The following is a 6788-nucleotide window of genomic DNA, read 5'->3' on the forward strand; positions in this document are numbered from 1 at the left end:
TTTGTACTTTTTCCACCTGCAAACTAGTATCTACTCAAATTACCAAATAAAATTAAATTTTCTTTGTAGGGAGACTAACATACTTTTAGCATGTTATTTCTTTCAAGAATAAAAAGACTCAGATGCTCAACTCAAATCTGAAACAGCTAGCACTTTAAATGTCGCCTCTCAAAGTCCAGAGCAATATGAATCTAGCAAAACATTGTGTGTAAGCAAACTGTCCTTTACATACTGATTGTTAATATAAAGAGAAAACTGACAAAACCAGCATATCCTTATTTTGGAGATGATTGGGTTTTATTGTTTAAAGTCATTTAACTTGGACAAGGAAAAGCTATTTGGAAATAGAWATTTGAATCTATTTTGATTTGAAATATTTGAAAACCTATGAGGAAATGTGTCCCGTCCTTTTTGTTTTCTGAAACAGAAAATTTTCCTTTAGAAAGTATTATCTGAGTGATTGAGTAGTTTGCTACTGGTTGCAAAGCTATGAAGCAATGTCTAGTGTTTCCAACGCCTGTAAGACAGTTATGGGTCCATACTCCAAAAAAGATTCTCTTATACTACACAAACTTCTAAACAGGATCAAAAGAAAGACTAAGAATCAACCCACACAGAAGTTATACCAAGGCCTCCACTCGTCGAACAGGTTACTCTGCAGCCATGGCAGTTTCCTACTCCACTGCACTAACCGTTTTCACAGGCACATGAAGGAGATCAGCAGCACGGTGGAAAGGAGTGAGCTGGAGGCTCCTTAAATTGTCATACCAGCAAGCAGGGGTTTCAATTACTCCATGGCCTAAGGAAGGACAGTGTTAACGTACTTTCTGCTAAGGCAATGCAAACCATCTGCCAGCATAAAGCACTAAAACTGAAGAAATCTTTCCATCACTGGTTTTCAGTAGCATCTGAGAAGTCTTACCATCAAATGGATACATGTACATTCACACTTGGCTTTACAACTCTTCCTCTATGTTGTCTTCCAATACGCAGGTTATGAACTGCCATTGGTTTTACATGTTGTGAATAAATGCAAAAATGAAAGACTGACTGCAAATTGACAGTGTATTTTGTTGCAGTTTCTAAGACAGTTGCCAAAAATACTCAGCAATGTTAGTCTCCATTAACCAGTAGATGATTACTTGTGCATCTCAAATAACCATGGTTAGTTTACATATTTACATGGAAATATTGAAGAATCAAGATGCCTCACAGAAGCTGAAGAATAGTGTTTTTCTTTAACCAATTTGTTTAAATGGTGCAGTTCAACTTGACAAAAGCCAGAACTTAACTGAAACCAAAACATACGACTGCACTATGCACAGACTGGCTGTGAGCATGAAAGGAGTATGTCATGTTAATAAAATGTTATGAGTAGTCTCCAAGAGAGATTTGTGCAGTTGATGTTAGATTCATCATTTTATGTAAACCACATTTATAAACACTGGTAGCCAATGTAAAAGTATTTATTTTGACTTGCAATAACAAATGTACACAAGATAAACTCAAAAAAGCCACATATGGCAGCATATGCTTGCTTGCATATGTGCACATATTAAGAAATGCAAATATAGTCACCTTCARTAAAGAAATCAAAAGAGCATTTTACTTCACAGATGTGATCTGCTACTGATAAAACACTGTACTTTTTTTTCTTTGCATATTTCATCCTAACGAAAGACAGCACTCTAATGTACTATGTACTCAATGTATTCCTCTGGCTTCAGAAGCTAATTCATACAAGAAAACTATACATTTTAGGGCAAGGTAGACTTCTATTTTTCAATCAACTCCCTCATTGGGAGATACAGAATCCACTGAAGTGGCCTGAACAAATTGTTTGATGTCATATAATTTTTAGCTCATTTAGTTAAATTATTTATTTAAATTTCTTTTTAAATTACATAATGCAGGAAAACATACAAACAGTTACTTGCATGGAAAAGATCCTTACACTAGATTCTATATAGTAGTATCTCTTCAGTAGGATCCAAATTTCACAAATTAAATGAATGTGGAAGTGTTTTTATAACAGATTATTAAAAAAAGGATCACTGTTCAGGAAACAGCTAAATGAAATATGATGCCTGGTAACCATGTGTTATAAAAATATTATACTGCTGGCAACAACAAGGTTTATTTTTATTTTAGCATTTCAACTCTTACAGTTACAAAAGTAGGCTTTCTTTTCTTTTAAACAACTTCCATTTTTGTGGTTCTAAAGATCCATTTTCTTTTTATGGTTCCTAGGTGGAGCTTGTGAAATATCAAAGAATCCAAAGCATGAATAATTGCTTGAAGTCGCAGAGCTAAATATCACCATTTGAAAACTAGAGCAAAAATGCTTCTCTACCTAAAGATACCCTACGGGGCAAGCTGAAGTGTTAATTTGTAATGTAGGGGCAAAAAAAAAGTGTCTGAATTCCATTAATTTAGATAGATGTGAATGTATCAGAATTTGCAACTTATGAATAACTGAGAAAATTACTCCTTGTCCAAGGAGTACAAATGCTAACAGTAATATAAAGTGTTCCTTTAATAGTTTCTTCAACCACATCACCTCAAATCAACTGTTTTATAACATAAGCAAGAAAGCAACATTTCACTCTACCCTAAAAAGGTAGCAGCTACATCCTTTGAAGAGCTGCTACATGTGCTACATAAGAMGACAAAAATTGAGAGGCACATTGAAGTGTTGAACTCTGTTTCTTAGTTCATATACTGCAACTTGCATTCAGAGCTCCACAGCTGCCTACTGTGTTGGCTCATGTAACGTCTTTGGGTCCAAAAGTTAAAGTATATTGGAAACAGTAAGCTTGGAAAAGAATTTTGCAATAGTAGCTAAATTTTAGTAAACTAAAACTATGTTCCAAGTGTATAAAAGAACATGCTCATATACTAGACTGGGAACAATTGGGTTATTTTAGTTTTTAACATTGCCCTTAACAGTCAATCTCTAAAGCTCAAAGCTAGTTAAGTGGCTGAAACAAATGGTTTAGAAGATATTAAGGATCAGAATGCTAAATCTAGTCCAGAGGATATTAAACAGCTTCACTATAAGAACAGCATTTCAGCAGAAGCAATATATACTTCTATAGCATTAACCCAATATACTGTACAAAACATACATATAAACCATTATGAGAGGATGGTTACTTTTCCCCCATTAATACTGAAAAGCTCTGCACATCAGCCTTGATATGTAGCACAAATCAGATAAAACTGATCTACACGGGAATGTGTTTCTATCACCAGAGTCAGCTAAAAATGAATAACAATAAAAAAACCTGAAAAAAATATGATCAGCTGAAAYTGCTCCCTCTTCAACACTCCACTGCTGAAATGAGAAGTGAAAAAGAGGAATCCAATACATTTACCTCCCAACCCTCAGGCCCCTCTCTCGTCTCTTCAAGAGCCAAGGCGGCACTGGAGGTTTTTAAAACAGCAATTTGACACAAATTCACTCAAGTAAATGCATCCAAACCAACCCACTCAAAACAGAGAAGTATTTGCTTAGGAAGGTTTGGTTTCTAAATGCAGACAACAGAATGCAGACACACGTAACTTGAGATTTCAGAAAAGCTTAAGATTATCTCTCAATTATTTTATGTGGGAAAGTGATTGCTCACGAAACTGTAATTTCATCCTTTGGGAAAAAGTGATAGGGAGAATGTTTATCAGCATTCACCTATTCTACTAAAACTAGAACACACATGGAAGAACAAAGTGGTAGGTAACATAAGCTTTATCTTCTTCGGTATAATGGCAGCAAGGTTTTAATTTTGGGGACAATATCTTTTTCTTCCCTTAAGCTAATAACAGTAGACAAAACAACAAATATTCTACTTGAAAAGTCATAAGCAACACTAAATTGAGATAAAAATATATATTTTCCTATATATTTTTCTCTATCAAGGTCAGACACAACATGGAAAGGAGCCAACAGGTGAAATCAAATGTACATGGATTTGGACAGATAGAATATATTGTGAAACTAGATACCGAGGACATTATTTAGACTAGAAGTCTCCCATTTTAAGCATGCTCAACTAGTCATATATTTTGAAGTATATCTAAATAGGCGGTCTACTCAAGTAAGCTATGAATAGCCAAATTTCTGAGTGCTGTGATGTGCATGTTAGTACTAATAACACAATCTGGCTCAAACTGTGAGATGTTGTTTTAAGCTCCAAACTTTTATCACAGAATATTGTATATGTTGCTTCTGTTTAAATTGATGTTTTATTTCTCAGACACCATGCAATAAACTAATATATTGAGCAAGGAAATCTGTTCTACATTTTACATGTTTCACCTGATCATATATCTCTCTACTAAAACAGAGGTCATACTTATATATGACTACACAAATTATTGACTTTACAACTTCGTAAGGATTTGGCAATTTGCTGATCACTGCAGTCTATTGCTACTGGCTGCTACTATTCTTGCTRCTGGCTATGACTTTCTATTTTTATTGAAGCCTTACTTTTTAGTAATAAAGGCCATTGAAATCATTAATAAGTGTGATGTCCTATCAGGAATTGACTGAAATGGATTTCGATGTACTTTCAATGGCCTTATGTCAACTATCATTAAACTATAGGTTTTACAAAGTCTTCCACTAGACGTCTAGAGTTAAGCCAGAAGTTTTGGCTGTGATACAGCCAGTGATGAAAAACATATGAGTAGTAACGAGTCGTCTTAATATCACTCTCCAGTACTAAGATGGGCTAATCTCTAGCTGCAGTTTACTTGGGTATCACCCAGGGTGCCAGGAGGATCAAGAAGTTTTGAAGTGGAGTTTTGCTTTATCTTTGCTTTATACTTGCTTTCTGTTTCACAGCACTCAGCCTAATTTGCCTAAATCTTTTTTTTTTTTTTTTAATGAAATAAACTGGACAAAATCCTCAGGTGGATTATCACGGTGCTTTTGGAAGGACTATCAAACTTGCAAGGTATGTTGCGTTTGAATATCTATTCTACTTAAACAGCAATGCAGAATTAAGCAACAGACAATCCTTCACTATCATACAGATTAAATAATGTCAGGTAATTTAGAGTTAGAAGTACTAATTTTTTAATGGAGCACTCTAAAATCTATTTCACAGCTGAAATAATTCTGTATTTACRGCATTTGAGCTCCAAAGCAAAAGAATAATAAAAATAAAAAAGGTGAGCTATTTAACTATTAAACGACTTGTTAGATCAAGCTTCCTAACTGACACAATCAGCTCTTGTTTCTCAGTTATTTCAAACTACAAAGATTTATCAACCACAATCACTCATATTTAACTTTGAGTCATCTTTCTATAATTAAATAACCAAAGTTTTTTTAAGTAGATACAAGTAATTAAAAATGAAACAAGACTGAATTATAGATAAGCATCTCTAAATCAAAATAACCTAATAGAACATAGTTCATAGACCACATTCAGTAATACAAGTCAGTGTTTTCTAAGAAAACTAAGCCTTCTATAAACATATGTTATTTTACAAATATGTTATTCATTACCATACTATGTAACTTGAATACTGCACTATTTCTCAGGGCACAATTCTTACTRCAATCATTTTACTGAGCAAAAAGCTTCTACTTATTTCCCTTAAACAAACTAAATAAATCAGTAGACAAAGAGTTAAACATAAATCCATTTATTTATGGAATGAGACAATGACTAATAGAACCAGAACTATTTTTATATATAGCTTTCAAAACAGCTACAGTCTTGCCTTTCTTTGGACAAAATCTGCGCACACCGTAATGATTTGTGTTATTAATGAACAGAGAGATTTTTCTCTGCTTCTGTAAAGACCTCGAATGTGTCATTTAAATATTTCCTTYTCAGAAACAATGCTGTACAATTTTTGCCTCCCTACACAGGAACAGAAGTTACTTCTAAAAATAATTCTTAGTCTTCTTAAGTCTTAACACACTACCTATTAACTCTTTCAGTGGCATGACTTAGAAGACAACAAAAAACACGTGTTGTAGGATTCCGCTACTGGCATGAAACCACCAGGGAATTCAAACTTTTTTCCTAGTGTATGCAGACATTCCATGCTAATGAAATAACTTTTGTCCCCACAAAAGCATTTTCTCTCATAACTCATGTGGARGATTTTCATGTTATAAAACTATTGAACATTTCTGTGGGAATTTCCTGTTCAATTTTACTATCTGAAAGTGATTTTAGTCACTTTAAACATGCTGATATGTCACTTGCATTAAAAAGGTTAACTCACAATTACCATACTAAAATAACAACATAAAAAGTATTATGTATTCCACATGTCACCTGGCATGACRACTTTTGGTAAAGATCACTCATTACTTGGGGTATATGTCCTGAACAGGAGGCACCAACTGTAGGATTGCCAAGAACACGAGGATAGAAAGGCAGCTGTRGAGTGTGAGTGGCAACTCTGTACCTCCCGGCAGCCCAGGCAGGCCCCTCCCTGCAAGGTGATGAGGGTCCCGCCGACAACTCTTATTCCAGAGGTTTAGTCCTCAAGGAAGGGGATTCCAGAGCAGAAGGTGTGATGCAAGAACTACATGAGCCCTCCCTGGATTCACACCATTCTTATCGAAACTCAGATATTCTGGTCTGCAGAAMATGCAAGTGCATAAGGACAGACATTGTTCAGGCAATAATCATCCTGAATATTATTCACAAAAACTCTCGAGCCAGTTGAACATTTGCATGCATTGCAACAGCTGTTCTGCTCTGTTCTTTCCCCTCTTATTCCTGTATACTTCTCTGGTGGCTGTTCCACCCACTCCTTTG

The 6788-nt window shown here is 34.9% G+C and overlaps 2 protein-coding genes across 2 annotated transcripts in view; one reads left to right on the forward strand and one right to left on the reverse strand.

Moving 5' to 3' along the window:
- CENPP (centromere protein P) overlaps nucleotides 1-6788 on the reverse strand; it is a 101545-nt gene that overhangs the window by 42634 nt on the left and 52123 nt on the right. The window lies entirely within an intron of this gene.
- The window catches only part of ASPN (asporin), a 13319-nt gene continuing 11417 nt past the window's right edge, over nucleotides 4887-6788 (forward strand). The window contains exon 1 of the mRNA XM_026046014.1: nucleotides 4887-4958. The gene's annotated coding sequence lies outside the window, so the exon portion shown is untranslated. The remainder of the gene's footprint in view (nucleotides 4959-6788) is intronic.

This window comes from Nothoprocta perdicaria, unplaced genomic scaffold (assembly GCF_003342845.1).
Source record: "Nothoprocta perdicaria isolate Ctin4 unplaced genomic scaffold, notPer1 scaffold_42, whole genome shotgun sequence".
Taxonomy (NCBI): Eukaryota; Metazoa; Chordata; class Aves; order Tinamiformes; family Tinamidae; genus Nothoprocta; species Nothoprocta perdicaria.